This window comes from Acyrthosiphon pisum, chromosome A2 (assembly GCF_005508785.2).
Source record: "Acyrthosiphon pisum isolate AL4f chromosome A2, pea_aphid_22Mar2018_4r6ur, whole genome shotgun sequence".
Taxonomy (NCBI): Eukaryota; Metazoa; Arthropoda; class Insecta; order Hemiptera; family Aphididae; genus Acyrthosiphon; species Acyrthosiphon pisum.
In genome coordinates, this window is record NC_042495.1 from 108,676,911 (window position 1) to 108,701,544 (window position 24,634).

The following is a 24,634-nucleotide window of genomic DNA, read 5'->3' on the forward strand; positions in this document are numbered from 1 at the left end:
TCAACCCCCCCCCCCCACCACCACAATTTTACCCTTTAAGTTACATTTATTCAAATTCTGATTTTTAGATTATTATTAACTTTACCTAAAGAACGTATTTTCAAATTTTTGAAATTTTTTATACCTCATAAGAAGTGTCCAGTAGAATAAACTTCTATTTTTCTTCTAAGTGAAAAAGGAGGGTTTATATTTGAAAAACAGAAGTTTGTATCGTCACAGGATCATCCTTAAGTGGTATGTAAAAAATATCTCAAGCATTCGAAAATATTGTCTTATCAATTAAATAAAAATACATGCATAACTTAAGCACTCAAATAGGGCGAGCGTGCTTATAAAATTATCTTTAATACACGTTGATGCCTTTAAAACTACGCTGCTCACGTTCGGATATTTCGGTCCAAAACCGTGAAGACACGTAACGACGACATGTCGGACCTAACCTCTTTTGCCACGCATTCTGCAGTGTTTGAATAAATGATAAACTTTCAATATGTTTCGAATCACGATGCAATTTGGACGCGCAAAATACGCAGCATGCGCATGCGGGGCACTATAGTTAGATACAGAGGTTCGCCCTGGTTCGTGGCGGCAAATAATGAGTTTTCATTAACAACGTATATTATATTATAATTCTATAATAGTGGTTACAATAGCGTTATTTATTCATTTTATAATATTAATTAGGATCGTTTTGATATTGCAGCACGTGAGACAGATGGTATGTTGTATAATATATATACAACATACTGCGGTGCGGGTCATTCGGATTGTTAAATCCTCCACTCGTCGCGTACAGGAAATAATAACAATATATTATTATTATGGTCTCGACTACGAATCGATCCCATACCGTGCCGCGCCGGTCCAAATAATAATGCGTATTGTTCGACGGAATTACATTTTTCACAAAAACCCGATGTAACCTACATTGCGTTATTGCGATTGTATATTATACCGGATAATCCATTTAACGTGTAAGATAATCGCTATTTAAAAACTATAAAATATTTTTATAAAGATGTGTGTATTTTTTACAATTTTCTGTCGTTAAAATTTTTCATTTAATTTAATGACAATAACGTGCATTTTTAGTTACAAATTCCAAAGTAAAATATATTTCGGAGGACTTTGATGTGCACAAATCGAATTTTGGATGAGAAATCTACAAAATATAAGTTGTATTTCAACTTTAAAGTGTAGATGAGCTGAGGTCAGTGGTATCTATTAGGTTAGGTTAGTGGCTGATCACTTAACATCTATGATAAATTAAAAAAAAGGGGGATGATGGAGCCCCTCGATGTACGATTTCATAGTTCAATACTCGTCGCCACTGGTGATACCAAGGGAACCCCGCAAAATATTGTTCCACTACTTCGCTAATCTAAACTTTAAATACCTACTTATAGGTAACTAATAAACTACTTGTCCAAAATTGATTTATATAGATCGAAATACTCCTAATAATATTCTGCATTGGAATATGAAATAAAAAATGTATGTTGTCATTAAAGAGAGAAAACCACTTTGATAAAATATAACAATAAAAATTTGTAAAAAAAAAAAATATCTTTTTTCAAAAATATTTTTTTGTAACGATTCAAAATTTTTAATAGAAATATTTCCAAAAACGTTGGTATTTTCTAAAACAATGAAAGTCTTAGATTAAATGGAGCACCTCATATTTTATTTTTTATTTTAATTTGTTCTCATGCGATTAAATAGGTACGACCATAATGTCTCCTCTAGATAGGTAGGGACTTATATATGTACACTTGTATTTGTACACTTGACGAAAACATGAAACACATAAATCAAATATCATTAGGCAGGTATTTTGAAACCAGTCGTTTTTCTTTTGGCGTTTGATACGGATTTCCTATGCGTGGTTAAATCATAATATTATAATTTATAATAAACGCAACTCTGACTTTTTAAAATTAATTTTAATCGGGCCTAGCAAACGCCATTTTCGCTAAACATTTAATACCTTTTTTATGTTATAATAATAATAAAAATTTATTTATGTGATTCGAAACGAATTCGATTCGCTGTTAAACTCATGCATATTTTTATAATACACAAAGGCAACGTTTAATATTGTATTTAAATCAAATGTACCGTGTACGTGACGTGTGTGTTATGGAAAAACTAATTATTTTTATAATTCCATACAATTTATCGCTAATATGTTGCGTTTGAAAGGTTGTACGAAAATATTGGAATAACGAATAGTAGCCGATTTGCAATCGTCATAATATTTATTTATTTTTTTTTTAGGGTTAAGGGTTGATTACGGTTTATTTCCAAGGAGACTCATATTTACTTTTTATGAATAAAATACCGGATGTCTGACCGTAATAATCGTCCCCACAAATAGTTTTTTTAAAAATCTGATTATTTTTTTTTGTAATTACTTAATTGCTATTAATTAACCACCGCATAATATATAATATTATTATTTTTTGGCTCTATATATCATCCGATGCGTATGATTGAGTTATCTATACCGATTTCATCATCGAAAATCATGCGAAATTCATAGCCTGAATAAGATAGTTTTAAGAGAACGGTCATGTGGCTTTCCGTCTCATAAACATACACAATGTATTTTATGTCAGAGTAAAAATATATTTGAATTTAAAAAAACTAAATTTGATGTTAGCTGAAAATTGTAATATTAGACATTGGTATGAATTGACCAGCTATTATCAAACGTCAAGTTAATTATAACACCATCTGCAGTGTTTGTACTCCGATTTTTTAGGATATTTTGATCATCAAGATAGTTATGAGCATATTTTTCAAACTTAAATATTTTAAATATTCGTTACATCGCTTAAAAATTTAAATATCGTAAAAAACCAACCTACAAAAGCATATTATAATTGAATAATTTTCTCACAGTTTAGTTTGATACTACATAATTATGGTCGTCTTCATGACCATTGCAAAATAATTATAAAACGACTGAGTAAAATGAATTACTCTCGATGTTGACTATCGCATCTTAAAAAAATTCGTTATCTCCCGAAAACTAAAGGAACCAATATAATAATACGATGAGACGTGTTGTGTACCTACTACTATTATATATTTTATTATAATATTATATATAGAACGTGTCTACCTCAAACGGCTTTGCTATATTATTCCTATTATTGTTTATATAATATTATGTTTTATCACTCAAACGTTTACCGAGGTACTAAATTGCAATAAAAATTACTTTTGACATAAAACGTTTGGTTTTTTTTTACAATCGACCTATATTTACAAACCGAAGCTTTCGCATTCTTGATTGTAGTCGAAAAAAAGATTGTAATATAGACGTTTCTTTGTCTCGCGCAGTTGTTTATCAGTTCAATTGACGATGACATTTCATTAAGTTGCACGCTACAACGGACAATGCACGTTAGTTGTACATGCTATTTCTTCTATATTAACGTCATAGTTTCCTTCGTCTAATTGTTGGACACAGTGTATGCATGTTTTGCTGTGTTCGTATACTCAGAAGTCAGAACGCCGATAATATTAATTTTTATATGCTAACGACTTTTATCATCTGTTTTAGGTTGTTTAGTAATAAAGTAAGTATGATAATATTATAAAATAACAGTTTTTGTTCGTATTTTTTTCGGAATTAACCATAACTGTTATATACATCATAGCGCAATGCAGGTACCTACAATATATTATTGTGTTTAGACCTTGTGTGTATACTATACTGATATTTAGTGACCAGTCACTATATTTATTTATTATGATTTATTATTCTTTTAAATATTATTATATAATAGTATTACGATTATATACATATTTTCTGTATTTTGATAATGACGTGATATTTAACCAGGCCCACAACTATTGGGTACCTACATGACGTAGTCTTCCTCCTGGATTTAAGTATATTTATTTGTTTTTTTCCTCTAGTAAACTTGATAATATCTCGTGTGTGGTAGCAGTCGCTGATTAAATACAATAATACTATAGGTTATTTATATAATATATTGTACACTTAATATGGCAACATCATCATCATCATCATCACATATTGTTTAAAATAACAATAATACGATATTGGACTTGACAATGCGATATATAGCAGGTATAGGTAGGTATTATGTGACGCGTCGCGAAATTGGTGTCAAAAGATAAATCGACTTAACGCTTCTCTTGATGTTCTATCATCCGATGTAGACTTTATTTTTGAAATTATTACCAGATGGCAGATATCGTGTAGACGTTCTGTTACCGCGCGATATACGATAAACAACGCGCTGCGACGTTATAATACATGACGTGTAATCACCATTACAATATAGTAATATGATATAAACATGACGTTATCTTGACGTGTGATACACGAGTTATGCATAAACCTATAGAACATCATACACACACACACACACCGAGGGCATAATAATACTACAAGTGAATATGATGGGTGTTCAACCCTTATCGACGGACATCGCTGAGCATAGATCGTTATGCGTCCAATGCGTGTCGATCGATCGATTTCAAATAAGTCGCTTAAGTCACGCGTAAAAAACTGTCGTTCATAGGTATATGAATATGTGGGTATATATCCAGTGAAACCCATTCTAACGGACACCTCTGAATAGCGGACGTTTTCTTAGGAACCGACAATAAAAACTTTCTACAAACTGTACCTACATTGACCAATAGTATCCGGTATTTAGAGGTTTAAGTGCATCGTGTAGACATTTGTTGCTCTGCGATTTGAACGCGCTACAACGTTGTAATAATATTTGACGTCCAGGATTCATTTTGTTATAATAATATTATGATAATATAAACATTACGTTATCTACATAGACATGTGATTCTCGAGTTATGAGTTCATTGATCAAAACGTGCGATACACGAGTCATGATGACTTTATGACGTATAATTCTGTAGAACATTACACACATACGTTGGGGCATAGTATTACGCGTAAATTTGTGGGTGTGCAATCCTTCGACGGTGGCGTTAAGATCGTTGCGAGGTCCTATGGCGATCGATCGATTTCAAATAAGTCACTCAAGTCACGTATGTAAAAAACTGTTTACAGTTGTAGCCGTATCGTAATCTGTTCGTTATGCTGCAGATGGAAACGAGTGCAATATAATAGGAAAATTCGACACGGTGCCCGGTGCCCCACGCCGTCTCCCGAGTGCATTCCGCGGTGTACTGTTTTCGTAATTAATTTCCCGCGAGACCATTATTACGACATCACGAGACGGCGATAACAAAACGTTTCGTTCTCGCCACACTGCTGCGACAACGAAGAGGAAAATCCCGAGTACTCTCATAACATTCTATATTGCTACCCACCTGTATAATGTTTTTGAAATACATTTCGTATTTGCGAAAATAATATTCATAATATTATTGTGTGTGTGTGTCATACAACAATATAGTGGCGGATAGGTGCAGTCGGTTATCTATTATTTCATTATTATGACCATATCAAATGATTATAATATAATACAATTATATTATTATAAATTTACAAATATAGGCGTAATAATAATTATAATACATAGGCACCGGGTTTCCAGCACTTAGGCCCTGAGTAAGTCTGCTGCTCCGGACACTTAAAAACAAAATATTGTGTACTATTACATTCTCCTAATCTACACGTGCGCACGTGCAAAGCGGTTCTCGACGATAATATAGTACATTTTATATGATATTGTTATTATTATTATTATTATTATTATTATTACGAGATTTTAAGGTATAGCGAGCTGGTTCACGGACAACATTATAGTTTCCGAATGGCTTGCCCCACAGCACCCCGGCCACATAATCTCCCTTCCTTACGGCGGCATATAAGTCGTTTCCCTCGCGCCCCCTCAACCCTGACGCCCGGCCGACTATAAAGTTGGTAAACGCGTCCGCTTTTACGGCGGTAAAACTTCGTTAATTACCATAACCCATTAATCATTGAGGGCAATCAATTAGTTAGGCGCAGTCCTTGATTCGCAAGTTAAATGACGTCAGACGGTTTTTCGTTCTGTTTATTTTCCCTCGTCGTCGCGTGGTTGACGGACAGTCGTGTGATCGACGACGGGTAGTCGGTGGTAGAGGATGATTTGATGTACGCGTATAGAAAATACCTTAATGCCTCCATAATATTATTCGTCCCACCCATATCGCTCAACGCCTATCACGATGTGTATGTGCGTGTGTAAAAGCCGAGTGAATAATATATTTAGTACCTACACGATATTTGCAATAAAATATCGATCAGCTGACCGTGTTCGGTATACTTTATAAAATTGAAATTCGATCGACCCTGCACGGCCATATTATGGTTTTAATGCATAGTGAAATTTTTCAAGTTTATTATATTGGAATACAGTTTAATTATATTTCGAAAACTCCATCCTGTAGCAAACAAAAACAATAAATAAACCAAATTGATTCGAGTAAATAAAGCTTTCTTAGAAATTAAAAACAAACACTAATTTAAAATATATGCTTTAAGTGATTTTAAAAGAGCTAAATTAAAAAGTAAACTTTTAATATGGCTCTTAATTTATAATTTAAAAGCAATATTTTTATACCCGTTTAGACAATCTTAAGTCTGAGAATTTAAATTTCATAATGTAACTATAATATAGTTACTCGGACGGTTATAATATTATAGTAAAACAATGGCTGGTAAAAATGTCACGCTGACATAACATCGAATAATATATAACAAGTAGCAGGTAAACATTTTAATAGGTTGTGTAATAATATTGGTTTAAAACATTTAAGATAAATTCTGCTGTTATTATACCTATCTGATTAAAAAGAACATTTAAGAAGATGTCACACCCGCATGTGTTGTCTCCGTCTTAAAAAATGTACTATGTTCAACATAACAAAAACTGTTTAGCGCAGGACAACTTTTCTCGCACCATATTTTCTGTAGAACTACCAAATTTCCACAACACGTAAAGAAGAAACTTATCTGTGCAACAGCATGTTCTTTTTTTTAATAGCACTATCCAATCATTTTTTATAAGCAAATGAAAAAAACAAAAAAAACCAAATGTTTAGAACCAAATAACTTTTATTGTATTTATGTTATCTAAAATATGAGCAAGCTGTTGCATAGATAATTTTCCACCCTATATGATAAAAAATTTTGGAGCCACTACTACAAACACAGAAAGATAAAAATTGTCCCGCGCAAAACAGTTTTTGTTATGTACATTTGTAAGACGGTGACAACACATACGGGTGTGACATTCTCTTAAGCTTATCATGTAATAAATGGTAATGAATAGATAAATAATTGAACACATTAATCGAAGTATTAATAATTATCCATTTTTTTTTTTTTTTTTGTGAAATCAAAAAAAGTCTAAGTGTATAATAAGACTATATAAAGGTTGATATCATATTACGTACCTACCTAGTTTATTAGCATTTTAATTCAAATTTGACGTCTTTCGAATATTTTATTTCCAGAGGAAAATCGGGTACCAGAAAGATATTTTATATCCTTAACACTACATACTATTAGTTTATGCGTGTCAGTCTGTAGCTTGGCTACTTTTCTAAATAATACAACATGTCCAAACTATATTGACACAGCCGGTATATATGTAAATCAACTAAATTTAGACGACATTGACACATCAGCACAAAAATCCCATCCGAACACTTGTCCCGAGTATAATATTGTAATATTTTTTTAGCCATATCGCTCGACTACTCTTTTATAATATATAATATGTGTGCCACACTCTGATCCGTCTGGCGTCGCATTCGTTAGTAATATATTATAGATATTTTTAAATTGTTAAATGATTTTAATTTGTTTTTTTATGATCATTGATGCAACTAGGGGAAGCAAAAGAGTCTTTATCATCCCTTACCTTTTTAGATCTAACTATTATTGTTTGAGAGAAATTCTATCAATTTTATGTTTTAAAATTATAATATATTTATAGAAAACAATTAAAAATATTTTGGTTATAATAATATTAATTCGTTTTAAATCATTAAGATACACATTAGGGATTGCTTAAAAGCTATTTTTAGCCAATGGGTCACATCAAAAAGCACTACTATAGGTATATAGTCGTATAGATGTGCGCTGGGGTAGACTTACTGCTGCAGATGTTCCTTCTGCAGGTAGATGAGTTTTATACTAACGTCTTAAAAAGAGTATTATAAATATATAATATTTACTATTTAACTTTACCGTTAATAATTTGAAATATGTTAAAAATTGTATAATTTATAAGAAGTTTTCAAGTAGGTACATATTATTAAAGTTTGTAACTTGTAAGCTCTGTGAAACATTTACATTTATAGCGCCCCACGTTTTAGAGTTCGAACTTCGAGTTGCACCTATCAATATGCTGCAGAATAATATAATTGTTACCTATATAAGTGATGGGCAAACACTTAATAAATTGATAAGATATTTTTGATAATATATCGTTCGATTAATATCTTTTCAATATTGTAAATTACACTATATCATAATATCGTCATAAATTAATACCTATAACTTATATTGAAAAATGTCCATATTTCATATAATATATTAATAATATACTCAGAATGAAAGCTTTAAAGCGATATCTCGGTCGGTATCATAATTTTTAGTCTGTGTGATAATATGTTTTTGATTCGTTTCAAGCAGCCCTAATTATATTGTTTCCAAATCAAAGGCGCGATTCATTCATCTTGGACTATCATATATTTTTTAATTCACGATAGGTACCTGCGTGATCAAACTTATATAACTTTCTATAATACATCGAATTCGATATAACTTCATCGTCACTGATCGTCACGATATTATCGATATCGTTAGCCACCACTAGTATTAATATTTAATAATTATTACGGTGTGCGGGTGACGGATTCGTGTTTGTTCCGTTTTCGTGTGTCATTTTCGGACCGTCGAGTACACAATAATATAATATTATAATAATATTAATATTCTACGCCAGCATTTCAGGGTCATCCGAATTTTGCTTTACGAAATCGGTGGCGGGGAGATTACAAACAATATAAGTTATAACCACGGTACCGGTAATCCCCGTCTAAAGTTTATTAACGCCTGCAAATTCGGATCGACCCGTGTAGTATTATTATCTAATAGAGCTGCAGTACTTATAACGTATAGGTAGGTATCTATCTATATATATTATATCCATCGTTCGATGTTATATTATTATGTATTTAATATTATATAATATGGTCTGGTATTAGTAGTATTAGTATATTGTTATATTATAATCCAAGTCTTCTGGACTGAAAACCGAGATGCACAAACGACGCATACCGTTTTCATTGGACCTGCGATCAATTCGATAAGATTAATTAAATATAATATAACGAATGTATAGTGGCACTGTAGCAGTATCTAATAATATTGATTAAAATATATAGGTACATAAGTATAATATAGCCTACCAGAGGGGTAGTACGAGGCTTTTATATATTAGTATACTCGTATGAACTTATATTATTATCTAAATCAAATATATGGTAACAAATAACTTATTAGAAATAATATAGTAACGATAATACCCTATCCCGACAGAAATGTTTGACACCGCAGTTTCCACGTGTTATATTTAGGTATTAAACTATTTAATGTCTTGCTCACAGCTGGTTAGGGCCCACAGTCCACAAAGCAAAGGTTGCACGGCCACGGTCTTCAGATGAAGATTGATGCCAGTTGTGCATTTTAGCTTTGTTAAGATTTTCAAGAAGAAAAATTCGATACCTATCGATATGAGTACAAATGACAGCTGGTTACGTACCAAAGTCCAAGTCCGATACGGGTGTATCGCTGATATGCTGTAGGAACGTGTAACTTCTTGAACGCTCAAAATTGGTCCTTATCGATACTTCTTCTTTTATCCATGAAAATTTGATGATTAAGACAAAATCAATTAAATCCATTTATAGCTGCAGCACGTAGGCGTAGTCCGGGGTAAATTATTAAGGGGGGGGGGGGGTCAGTCTGTGGTAAAACTAAAAATTTACGAGGTAAAAAATGTTTAATAGGACACTATATTGCCCAGTCAGTTAAATATCTATCTAGCACCTGGGGGGGGGGGGGGCTAGATTACGCCTATGTGTAGCAAAAGTCGTGACACTAGTGTCTAGTAGGTACCTACACTATCTATAAAGCGAAAAAACCAAAAAACTTTGTAAAATAACGTTCTTGTTATCAATATCATATTATTGACACGACGTCACACGCGCCGCGGCCGGGCGCATTGCACATTTGGAGGTATATACCACGAGACGGCACCTCAACCACGGTACAGCCACTAGCAACCGCTGTCGCGTTCACGCACACGCACGCACACGAGTTTATAAATAATATAGTGCGCGCGCCCACTGCTGCTGCAGATTCGCAATAAAATCGGCGGCTGATACGGTTGAATGCAATCAAAGACCAAAAGGTATTACGTGCCAACATGTTTAATGGCCAGCGTTGGTCTCCGCCGCGGTATAGTCGGAAGTAAACAAGATAATAATTTTCCCGGCCATAAATCGTTAAATACAAAATGGCCGCCTCCGGGGTTTTGCCACCACCGCAAAGAGTCTCGCGGCAGACTTACGTTGGAAAACGCAATTACGATTCGTCGAGCATCGCGATCCGTGACCGCACCCGCACCTGCATCCTCCCTCCATCATCACCCCCCCCCCACATAGCCGACAATATATTTTATGGAACAGTATAATAGTATATCAGTTACGCTGTAGACCATTGAAATATTAAATATTGTACTAGAATATACACACAGGTTAGGTACCTACCTACTATAATGCGCGTTCGAAAAAACGAAATAAACGGCGACGGTTATAGACAAACTTTAAAAATAATAAATATTAATTAACCGAAAACACCTGTAGTTGGTCCGTTCTGCAGGTAGTAGGTACGCGTAATGAGTAATGACATAATATATGATTAGGTATTATTATATATTTGTATAATCGAATGTTATAATATCGTTGTATAGACATATTTTTATATGAAATCCAACGCGGTCGTATAATAATATTATCCGGCGAACATTTTTGCAAAATTATATTTTATAAATCGATTTATTTGTATAACCTAATAAATAAGTAATAACTAAGGTTCGGATTTGAAGGCAAAAACCTTTTTTTAATAATTATAATAATAATAATAATAATAATAATAGAGAAAGAATTTTTGCATAAAAATGTGTGTCATATATTATGTAAGATGATATAAAGCTAAACGTATTTTTTTCTCCTTTTTTCGCTCTTTTTACTAATAAATGCCTTTTTGCCTTTTTCACAAGGCATTTATATGCCTTTATTGTGTTTAATTTTCAATTGATTTAATAGATTTATACACGACATACGTATTAGCGGTAAAAATCGATTTTCTGAAGACTTCGCATTGTCGTCTGCAGTTAATTTTTTTAATGGGTTTTATTATCGGCGATATTTATCAATATCGCTAAATAGTTAATCGAGTATTTGGTATGGCTATTTAATTTAATTATATTATAAAAGTTCCCATACTACCTATCTATAAATTAAAATATAGTCAATTGCAATTGCTTATTTGTGCAAATAAGTACAAATTAATAAAAAAAATTCTATACAATTGTTTGGTAAAAATTAAAAATTTATACAAAAAGGAGAATTTTTCACTTAATATTCAAATGAATGTATTTCCATGATTTATTATTAACCTATATTAGACCCACATTTTCTTTTTCGACAACATTTTTTTTAAGTTTTAAAATGAAACTACAATTTAAACAAATATTGTATAGTATTAACCTGTTTGTTAAACATTTTATTAGATATTATACTTGAAATATATGTATGCAGTATCGGCCTGGCCAAGGCAGCTAGGCAGGAATCGCTGCCTGGGCCCCTGTCTTTTTTTTTTTTATGTATAATGTATATTTAAATGCGGTTGTGACTTGTGGCACAAGCTAAGTAACATAATAATAGTAAATAAGTAAAAGTGGAATTATTGGGTAAATTTACGGACTAAGATATAATGGACTGGAAATGAGCAGCTTATCATTGGCCTCGAAATTATATACAAGAGTTAAATGCGGAGAGTCACCATCACAATTGAGAGTTTACAGCGCCATCTGCATAAAACATGGACTGAGATACAAAACGTGACGCTAAATAAAACCATTGGTAGCGCTGAAAACTTTCGATTATATTATGAGTGTTGATGATAACAGAGGAACCTTTTGCGGGCCGTCCCCCGTCACCTGCCCACCATGTCGTTTCATAGACAATTTATATTATGTCTATGAGTCCATTGTATCTATATTATATTAGTCAGTGGATAAATTGTATAAATTGTATAAAATATTATAATATTAAATATCCATATTGATAACAAATAAAACATGGGAAGTCCTTAATATGTTTACGAACAACCGACCGATATAAGATTTATTTATAGATTACCTATAGACATGTTGGATATTGATTTTATCGTTTTATCATATGTGCCGTTGCCCGTTTGTGGTTATATAATATTTGTCATAGACGATAACAGATAAACCATAGTCAATAATAGTCAGTCACTAATTATTAATTAAACCAATAGCGATTTGTTCAGTGTTTTACAAATTTTATTAATTGTATTAAATATTTTTAAAATTAATTGTACCATAAAGTATAAAATGAAACCGAAAGTAAAAAGTGGTGCAGAAAAACGTCGATTAAAAGAAAACCAACACTTAGCAAAAAGGGCTCAGATCCCAAACAGAAAAAATTAATGTATTTTAAAATAAGTGAAATATGTGAATATGATAATATTACATTATTAATATTAATGAAATTACTGTATCAGACATACAAGATGAAAACAACGTAGGTATTGGAGAAGTTACCAGCATCATCTAACGGTAATTATTTAATTTCAATAAAATAATATAAATTAAATGCTGTAAACTATAGAATAGTCAATGATTATATTAAAATTAAAATTTAATTACCTATAGTAAATTAGTAAATATTGATTTAGCTAAAATAAATGTATAAGTTATATGAACATATTATTTTGTGTAGTAGCAGCAGTAGGTATATATAAAAGGTTTGTTATAAGTACCTAGTTATTATTTTTAAAAAATCAAGATATTTAATTTCTAAATTTTTTACGTACTTGTATGAGTATAATAATATTTAATGGATTAATTCAGAATTAATATAAACAGTAAAGAATGAAAACTTCCTTTTTCTTCTTTTTACTTATTTAATAAACGTCTCTCTCTCAAAAAAGAAAATTATCTGGACAAAAATCTTCAGACGATGTAGAAAATATCAATCCTTTCCACCGATTTAGACTTATTTCTTTTGCAATTCTTGATAAGATATTAAATAGTATTGAAGAAAGATGTATTCCAAATGAAAATATATTAAAGGATTGTATTTGGTTAGATCCAAAAATGTACAAATACATTGAAAAGCTTGAAGAATATCCTATGAATATATTGATAACTGTAACCAGTCCTGTAAAGAATACTTTAAAAAGTATTTGAGTAAATACTTAAATACATTTTTTCTTAAGTATTTAAGATACTACTCAAATACTTTAATTGTAAAGTATTTAAAATACTACTCAAATACTTTGAAAAAGTATTTGGAATACTTTTCAAATACTTTTGGTTTTTAAAGTGGGTTTCTAATTATCCTAATATAAACATTAAACACATAGGTAGGTAATAGGTAATCTAATAGTTTTAAAAGGAATATTGTTATTCAATATTCAATAACTTTTTTTAGAAATCTGGTTTTCACAAACCTTTGGGCTTCGGCTAACACAGAAATACAGAATATTAAATAAAACTATTATTCTATTTTTGTAGTTGACAATAATATTTTTCCAACCAATTATTTCGAATAAAAATAAAATGTTCGAAACAAAAAACCAAAGTATTCAATACCAAAAAGTATTTAATACAAAAAAAGTATTTAAAATACCATTCAAAATACTTCATGCTGAAAGTATTTAAAAAAGTTATTCAATACTTAAAAAAGTATTTGAATACTTTTACTCAAATACTTTACAGGATTGACTGTAACAAAGTTATCCAATGTTAATAGAGATTCTGTATTACTTGAATTAAAACAATTTGCTTCTCATTATTTTAATATTATTCCAAAAAAAAAAAAAAACATGGCATAATTAACGATAATGATGGTGAAGGTGATATTATATATGAAGTAATGACATCTGATATAGAAGATGAATTTGACTCAATAAATTGTAATTCCTGTTGTAAATGTATAGCATGCGCTTTTAAAATTGTTATCCAACTATCTTGCCATTCTGGTATGTACAACAACTTGTATCAAGTTTTTAAATACATAATGCTATTGAGATCAGGCATCCACTCAAGTCACTCGTGAAAGAGTATTTTCCAAGTTAAAAGTAAATAAAACAAAATTAAGATTGTCACTCGATCAGCAACATTTAGAACCACTAATGCTATGGCTATAGAAAAAGATATTACTTTAAATATAGATAAAATAATACTAATAGATGACATAGAAAAACCGTCAAAAGAAATGACAAGACTTTTAATGTAATATATTAAATCTATTTATTTTATATATACATATTTTTTTATATAAAAGTTGAATTAGGTATTACCTGCTTACCTATCTGTAAATTTAGAATAAGAAAATTTTTAACTTTTTTTATTTATTTAAAATGACAAATATAGAATCTATATGTATAATGTATTACATTTTAATGACCATTTTTCATATTTAAGATCAATTTAATTTAATTACAATAAATACATTTTGTGGTATGGGCGTTGGGGACCTTCCAAATAAAATCCAGCCGGGGCTCTTTAGATTTTAGAACCAGGCTGACACTGTAGGTGTGCTTCAAAACTCAAGATACAAAAATATAATATTGATTTAACAATAAATATAAACAAAATAATATTAGTATTTCATGGTTAGTTGCAAGATTTTTGTCATTTTTATGACATATTGAAAGGTATTTGCTTGAATTGAAGTATAATGGTATAAGAATCTTAAATAAGTTTCTTAGTTATTTTATTATTATAAAATAAAAAATAATATTTTTGTTAACTGAAAAGTAGCTATGAAGCAAATTGAAGATAAAAAAATTATATATTTTTTCTATTATATGATTATACTAAGTGTAAGTGAGTGGGAATTTATTTTGAAAACATACACATTAAATTATTAATACTGAAGTTTTTGAGTTTTGATGATAATATAATAGTTAAGTATTTCCTTGGTGGTTAATTTAAGATGAATTATTTTTATAAGCCTAATTTAAAAAAACCTAAAATATTAAAAAAAAAAAAAAGGAATTACAAACTACATAGGTTACTAATATTATGTTTTATTAGGTAGGTATTATTTAATTAAGTTTATTAGTAATTCTAATTGTATTAACTTTCTAAAATATATTAGGTTTAATAAATACAACATATACATATGTGATGGATTAAAATAATAATTATAGAAAATAAACCAATACAGTTAATAAGCTTAACATTAAACAAGTGCAGTATACAATTTACAAATATTTAAAGTATATACAGCAAATATAATATACGTAAAACATACTATAATCAATTGAGTAAAAATAAAATATTTAAACCATAATTTCCAATTTAAAATTCTAAATATTTATCAAATTGTTTAAGTATAATTGATAGTTATATAAAATGTAGAGACACTTTTTGCGGTAAACATGTGCAGAGTAAAAAATTTAAAAAAAAATCAAATATTTCGATTATTATTCTAAAATTGTTAACATAATATTATACTGGGCACAGAGTTAGGAGGTTAGAAGGTGAAGGGTTAACTATGTTATCATTAATAAATTATTTTCAATTATTATAACCCCTCCCAAAATAAATTTCTGGATACGCCACTGATTGAGTTGAAGTTTATGATAAAATCTAATCAGTTAAAAATAACTAAGAATTATCAGCATCAATAACATTTTGAAGATCTTCAAGTGGTTTGTATCTTATGTTTGGACATTTGACGTTTCTGCCTTGTATAAAATATCATGACACGATGGGCATCGATCCTAAGCCAAAAAAATAATTAAAATTACATAAAAATAAAATAAATTTTCATACAAATTTTCATTAATCAAACAATAATTATTATAGCGAGAATAGTTATATAAGAATCAATTTTGTAATGTAGGCTAGAACATTTTATCAGGGAGTCTTGTGAAGCACTTGAGTAAAAATATTAATATATTTCTTAAATACTCAAATACACTTGAACACTTTCACAAAGTTTCTGTACTTCAAATCAAATACTTTTGTTGCCTGTTAGGACCTAATTTTATGTATTAAACCACATTTTTTTTCTAGTGTTTTAATATTTTTCATTTTAGAAAACCGGTGCCTTTAAACGATACATTATATTTTACTTGTGCCATTAATCTACTGCTTGATACCAATTTTTTTTTGAGAGGGGGGGGATTTAATATTGTGTATTATAACAAAAAAACAAAATACTTCACAGAAAAAATCCTCAAGCCTTGTAGAGTCGTCTGATTTTAATAACTATTTCTTATCTGAAAGAAGAAGACATCCTAAGGGCCGTAATGAACTAACATGTTTTATTTCAAATAATGGTATAATATAATTTCTGAAAAAGGTTAAAATTGTATTATTCTTGAAGACTTTTTAGATCATAATGAGATTAAAATATTGAAAAACAGAGTTCAATGCAATCTGTAGAATATTACACACTGCCAATTAAAAAAAAAAATTGAAAATTTGCAATAAAATATCAACACGGAAATCATAACATTTTTTATATTATTTATATTATTTTGACACAATAATTATTGTGTAATACAATATTTACGACTTTTTATGATTTATTTAATATTGAAAAACATAATTTTAGAAAATCTTAAAAATTATATTTTATTTCATTTGACGCTAGTGACCTAGTGTTCCATTCAATAATAACAATTGGGGCGCAAAAGGCACGTATGCCACAGATTGACCACCCCTGCTGTAGAGCGTATTTTTGAGGACAAAATTAAATTTGCACAGGGCGCCTTAACGTACCTACGTAACAATCCAAGATTAACTTATTTTATTTTTAGTATAATAGTATTAAATAATTATTTACCTTAACATAGAGCCATTTACGCAGACATACACCGTGGAAATAATGATTGCATTTAGTAATTTTTGCTGATTCTATATTTCGACTACATATGGCACAGACATCATCTAATTCAGACAATTGAACGCTTGTTGCTTCTGGTAAGGATTCAATTTTTTTCACAGCTGTACGGCGTCTAATATATACTTTCCATGCATTCCTAGCGTCACACCATATGTTGAAATATGCATGTATATACATCATGGATGTAAGGACTGCACCACCAGACACAAAAGCCATAATATAAACACCGTTTAGAAAAAGAAATATGCCTAAATAGAATTCCACCTAAAATAAAAAATGTAACCATAATATTATAAAATAAATGTTAAGGATTTCTAAAATTACCGTATTGCAAAATAATTTGATATAGTATACATAATCATCTAATTTTTCCCAAAAAGTTGTGCGATGAGCATCAATTAAGAACAATGAATAGACAGCTAATGATTCCAACAATTGTATAGTGATTTGAATATTAAAAAATGAAACTGCCAGTAGCCATATACTAACTGAATAGAGAGACCACAAGTAATTCAATATAGTGATAGAAACCACTATGGAATTTCCACCTACTAAAAGGGCTTCTATATGTCTAAAAAATAATATCAAATTAATTAAAAAACATACTTGATAATAATTTATATATTACCTTTTAAGTGAAGGGTTATAAGAAACGCTCAAAGACATTAATGATGGATTAACTACATAATGGATATAATACAGATAGGAAGCACTAAGTAAATAAAAATCATGATAGAAACTTATAAAGTGCTCTTCTAAACATGGTAGTCCAGTCTGCAAAGCTAGTATATAAAAGAATACTGCAGAAATTATTCCAATGTTTTTGTCATCCACATTTTTAATTAACAGCATCTAAACAAATAATAATATGTTACAAATATCTGGAAATTAAAATACATGTCCAGCATCTCACCCATTGAAAGAATGCTCCTATATAATGACAAAAGTATGATACAAAACTTGTCATTCCTAAAACTGCTGTAAATGTGTCGCATCCTTTAATTAACACATTTTTCACAACTCCAAACAAAGTTTCATTTTGTATTTCCATATCAGTTATCAGGTATAGAATTTGTTCTAGTACTCGTAATGCCCAAAACATTCGTAGAACACTTGAAATATTGAGACGATTCCATTCCACTTCCAGAACCTCAACCACATTCAGAACCAAGTGTAATAAATTGTTTATTCTGAAACCACTAGAACAAAATACATAATATCAAATAATACTATAATAGGTATACAATATTCCTACATAATTTACATGAACAAATTGAGATTATACTTAACTGGGGCATATAAATAATCATAATATGAATAACTAGTAATATTAATAATAATATGTGAAATGTCCTTACTTGATAGTCACTCGTATACGGCTATATTGATAATTAATTAAATTGGTAATTGTAAATAGATCCAACCATAATGTTTTCAGCATGATATACAATGGCAATAATGTTGATAATACCATTACTGTATACAAAAATCTATCTATCCACGTACCATGCAAAAATGTAACCGTTAATGTTGGTATTGTAAAGTTAAAGCTGAAAGCCTGGAATATTTAATACATTAGTTATTATTCAGATGAAAGTTAATTAGACTATAAAGCTATTTTTAATAAATTGTAAAACTATAGTTGAAAATAAATAAATATTATTAAATTATTATTATTATTATCATCAATTTACCCTATGGATTGGTTGATTTTTAGTAAAGTCATGTAAAAAGTTAAATACTAATAATAGAAAATACTGTAGAATTAAATTTCGGAATAGAAGATATAGGAAATGTGCGACTTGTAATTCTCTTAAAAGATTTAAAAATTCATATACATCCCATGGTAAATCTTTATCAAACAGGTTAGTTTCTATGTTTTCATATTTTCCGTATACAACTTTCAGTGTTTCTCTGTTTGCCGAAAAAGACAGAAGTACAATACAGACAGAAACTAGATGAAAGTACACCATATATAAGTATCTGGCAGGTAGAACAAATAAACATGACGATGAACAAAATACTAGAAAAATAAAAAATAAAATTTAATTAACTGATAATGTTGTATTATTATTTTTCTTTGAAAATGTATTTAACTTACTCAAACAGGATACTATTATTTTGAATAAGGATAGAAATATGGCCTTGTAATATTGTGCGGACTCGCCGATCTCAATTTGTCTGAGTGTGCTATTTACAAAGTCATTATTTTCTGGAAATATTATATCTGCCAACTCTGGAAACCCAAAACTAGATTTTAAAAATGTGTCTATAAGTATAAGGATTGGAATCCTTGATAAATTATAGACACTCATGATAGCCATAGTTTTGAATATTTAATCTCTAAACATAACATAACATAACCTGAAAACAATTACAACAATTATGAACACATTGGTAAATGGTAATATAAAGTCAGACATAATGGTATGATATGTAAATTAATACTTGGATGACACCGAGAACAAATTAACAACCATAGATACTGTCGTAGAGCCAAAAATGAGAAGATACGATTAAAACCACGATTAAAACAACTACGATATATCTTAGTCCGTGATTAAAATCTTAGACTAACGACTATATACAGAAATGCCCGTTGTGAGTGATAGTGTGATACATGTGATTATGTGATGTTTTGGCCTCTATGTCACCGATGAGCATACGCAAAACGACTGCACATGCGCAAAACATTACCACAATTAGGTATGTTACCCCATATATTTCTAATCTATCTTTTTGATTCCTAAAGCATACGCAATAAAATCATCGAGGAGGAACAGCCCGACTTATTCGGCTTCAAGCGCAGACTACGCGTGTTATACGTATACCTCTATTCAGTATGTATTATCTAAGGTTTATAGGCCTATGCCTAGATAGTATACAATGGATAGGAGTATAGGACATAGTTCTTATCAAACGTTCTCGAATTTTCTGTCTCACACGCAAAATATTTTTTTTGTCCATGAAATTATTATAATTTATATATATGATTATTATTAATTCGTGGAATATAACCCATTTTTTTGCCGATTAGGATGGAAGATAGACATTTTATATTGCAGTCTCTGCTCTATATTCGGGAACGTTACCCGCTATGTTATTGATATACGAATGTCCTATCCATTGTATATTATTAACACCCATGGAGCGGCGGATGTTTCGGTATATGTCCCACCAATAGCATTGGTACCAGTAGCACAGATTACATTAAATTATTTGTCCGCAAATCACTGCTAGGTGAAAGTGTATTGATTTTCACTTGAGTTGACTGACTTGCCAGACCCTTATTACAGATACCAAATTGTCGGCTTTAAATAATTTTACATACGAAAATGACAGGCGCCAGGCGCTATAAAAAAATGTTAAGTTAGGTTAATCTTTAGTTTAGTTACTGTTTTATGTTTTTAGGTAATCTTAGAATAAAATCACACATTACAAAAACGGCGGAGACTACTTGAATAGGAATTGCATCATCTAGTTTTAAATACCTAATCAACTATGCTGTTAATAGTATGCTTATGGGTTTTCGTAAAATACTAATTTTACTTACTATGACTTATCGCCGTGTTCACAATCCACTGCTAGGTGACTAAATTGAAAGTGAATTGATTTTCACTTGAGTTGACTGATTTGCTAGATACTTATTATAGATAATCCGTTTTCGACTTTAAATAATTTTGCATACGAAAAAACATGATAGACGTCAGGCAATGTAAAAAATGTTGGGTTAGGTTATTTATCAGTTAAGTTACTGTTAGTGATGGAACAATCGAAAAAAATATCGATATACTCGATTGTTTGAATTAATCGATTGTATCGATTACTATAAAATCATAGACCTTGAAACCACTATGCAGAGATCACTCACAGGCAACATATGATTTTTTATGAGCATTTTTTTAAATCTAAAAAAACCTAAATTAAAAAAAATATTCAAATTTTAATAATTAATATACTAGCAGTTTCTAGGACTTAAATGCCATAAAAAGTAAGAAAAATTTGTTGGTAGCACTGATCGTATTGTTCCACACTTCTGCGCATGTACGAGGTCCACGCAAGTGTATGCACTGTTAAAATCAAAAATACTATACAGTTAAAACATGGAATTGTCGTATCATATTATGATTTATAAATATTTCTTACAAGTTTCAAACGAATTATGAACAAACTTGTATTAAGTATATCTAGTAACCATGATATAACTATAACCAGGTATGTCAGTAGCTTATCACAAAAGTACAAGTTTTGGTCCTAATTTGGGCTGGTGGTCACAGTTGTTTTCGCTATTTGTGAAATTTTGTTGTATAATTTCTTGGAAAAGAAAACATATTTTATCGTCTTTTCCAATGACCTCCAGCAAAACTTTGCGACAGATGAGCTGCTTACATACTTCGTTAGTTATATCAGGTGTATGAAACTCCGTGAATTGGCCGAAATGGGCGATTGTGGCCTTGTACACGGTCTCCGTGGGGGGGGGGGGCGTGGCATACGCAATCTATAATAAAAGTAAACAGTGAAAACAACCCGACCCTGCGCAGAATACCCTGCCTATTAGGCGGAAACGGTTTTTCAATACAGGTATAACATCATGTCGGCGCACGGAAACAGTTTCATCGTTCGGACTTCAGATCATAGGTAAACACTTCACCCATCAGCTGATTGAGTTTCGCTTCTATATTGTTCTATGGTTATATCATGCTAGTAACTTTTCTGATTTTCGATTTAAACGTTTTCCTTAGATTGACTTAGTATGATAATAAATGACTGTAACGCAATTTGCCGTTACCGCACCACCCAACCCCACAGGTCTCAAATTAATGAGTATAAAGATAAAAGTAAATCGAATGATTTTATCGATCGCGGTATGAACACAAAATATAATAAACTGAAGAACAGTCGAATGGAAAAATAATCCGCAGTCAGTGATTTTCTCGAAAATCGAGATCAAATCTGCTGACGACCAAAATATAAATCTATTTAATGAAAATTCCATGAAATTAGTTGTTTCGCACTTCGCATATTTTACATATTTGTAGTCAACTAAACCTTCATGAAAAACATTTAATCAAGTACTGTATAACCCGAGTAATCATTAAATAGTAACTGAATGATATTATATTTTTAGAATACAATACAGCATATTATTATAAATATTTTTTTAATGTTGTTATTTTAAAAATATTGAGTTTTTTTCTTTTTATTATAGAGTAGAATAAAGAGAGTATAAATAATAAAATACATGAATATAATGACTAAAAATAATAATAAAAATAGCAGGTAAGTTGAAGTCGCTTTGCTATATAGTAGGTTACACTGACCCGCTTTAAAATTATTATTTATTTTAAACGTTTGGTGCACCAAATATTAAGAGTTTGGTTTGTCTTGATTAGTGATTACTGATTACTGAAAAGAGCGAGTGGTAAAATACTTAGTCGTATGCGACTGTGTGAGTTGTGAGACGTAAGTGTGAATTTAAAATCGTACACTACCTACCTATTAATATTTAATAACAACCGGGCCTTTTTTTGAGTGAATCACTCGATTGTTATAACTTCTCGATTATCGAAATCATTAGACTATTGTGCTCTGGCCTTCGTGGCTCCTCCATCGTACCCATTATTGTAACGGCTGCGTACGAGTTGATTCCCAGGTACCTTTTTACCTGCACTGTTACCGCTGAGTTGATTCCTGGGTCATCAAGAGGTTGTAAGGTTACCCTTACGGTCTTACAATAAGGGCCATTATTACCATCTCCCGTTAAATTTAACTTACTCCTAACTGGCCGAATTCGGCCGGTAATAAAATCTGTTATCAGCCGGTTAAGCGTAATCGAAGCATACCGATAATTGTAATACTTACCATAAAAGGGTACTGACCACTATGGATCCGAGAATGATTAAGTCGGAGAAACGGGGATTTTAAATATTGAGGTACACATTGTAATTTACACGCAAATTATACTTTTATTGTACATTTTTGATAATATAATATTATGGGCAGCACACAAAATATGTGCATTAGTAAATATACATCGTTGATTACCTGACACCTGTAGGGTCACCACCACATTTGCGTGGTTACAGCCGCTGTTGTTTTGTTGTTGAAATACGTTGTTCGTCCACTCTCGGATTTCCAGGTGACAGTCCTGGCCGATACAATTGTTCTACTCTATGGCTGGGGACATGTATACTTGATTGAAAAACCAATTTGCGCCAATGACCACGGTCAGTAGACGAAACGGCGACTGACAGATCGGCAGCAACGCAATACCGTGGTGGCGGCCTTTCAGGTGTATATCGATAGAATAAGAATATGATATGACTTTTGTTTATCTTTTGCTGTATGTGTGTGCGGTCGGGTATGGGTACGCATTATATCTCCGGACCTTATGTGGCATATATATATACGACCCATAATATATACCGGCTTCACTCAGTACCACGGGGCTAATTTAGTCACATTACAAGGTACGAGTTGATTCCCTGGTCAATATATATTATTTTAAATATTTAGTCAAATATTCAGCCTATTAGCCTAACCCAAGAAACACTAAGAGGAGATTTGTAGACAAGTTTTTCAAAAATGTTGTCCTTTTTGGTTTTTCATATTTTAAAAATCATTCAATTTTTTGTTAAAAAATTTAGTAGGTGAAAATGATTATTAAAAAATGTAGTAATTTGGTATAAATGTATAACACATTGTTTTTACAAATTAGTATCTGGTAATGAGATTACCAGTATACCGTGACGAATAATGACCCGGGAATCAACTCGTACATACCTAATAATAACCCGGGAATTAACTAATACATAAAGTAGATCTCGGGAATCAACTAACGTACCGCGATTGTCACAATTGGTGCACAACATTGTACCATCACGCTGGCCGTTACATGTATAAAATAGTAATCACAGCGATATAACAACCACTATCAAAAAACTGTAATTTGGTTCATGACGACCAGTGCTCATTTTGCGTGTCAGCTACTATAGCATAGGCATATAATAATATAATGTATAGACCGCGTTTTAGTGTAATATATTGCAAGCATATGATACGAAAATTACGTACTCATGTGGTTATTGTTTTTAACTATGCACATGCGCGTCCTTGAAGGGGGCGATGTGGCGACCGCCCCCTCCCTCCCAGTAAGTCGTGGGAAGATCTGATTTTACTAATTGATAAATACATTTTGTAATATTTTTTTTTTAATTGTTAAAGCAGTATTCAAGACTTAACATTTTTTCTCCTTCTCCCCATGGATTGACCTGAAGACGCCCCTGTGAGCGCAGAAGTGTAGGAATTACTACTATGCTTCGTCTATGAGTATAAGGTCCGTGGTTTTAAGCAGGACTCGAATTTGAAAAAAAAATTCCGCTTAACGTTATTTACAATTAAAACGTTACAGAATTTTCGCGTTTATCGT

At 30.9% G+C, this 24,634-nt stretch overlaps 1 protein-coding gene across 4 annotated transcripts in view; it reads left to right on the forward strand.

The window, feature by feature from the left end:
- LOC100164578 (octopamine receptor Oamb) overlaps positions 1-24,634 on the forward strand; it is a 182,392-nt gene that overhangs the window by 25,327 nt on the left and 132,431 nt on the right. Inside the window, exon 1 of one of the 4 annotated variants that reach the window (XM_029489454.1) lies at positions 11,668-12,896. The exons of the other annotated variants lie outside the window; for them this stretch is intronic. The gene's annotated coding sequence lies outside the window, so the exon portion shown is untranslated. Of the gene's footprint in view, positions 1-11,667; positions 12,897-24,634 lie in introns of those variants that run through there. 4 annotated transcript variants of the gene reach the window in all.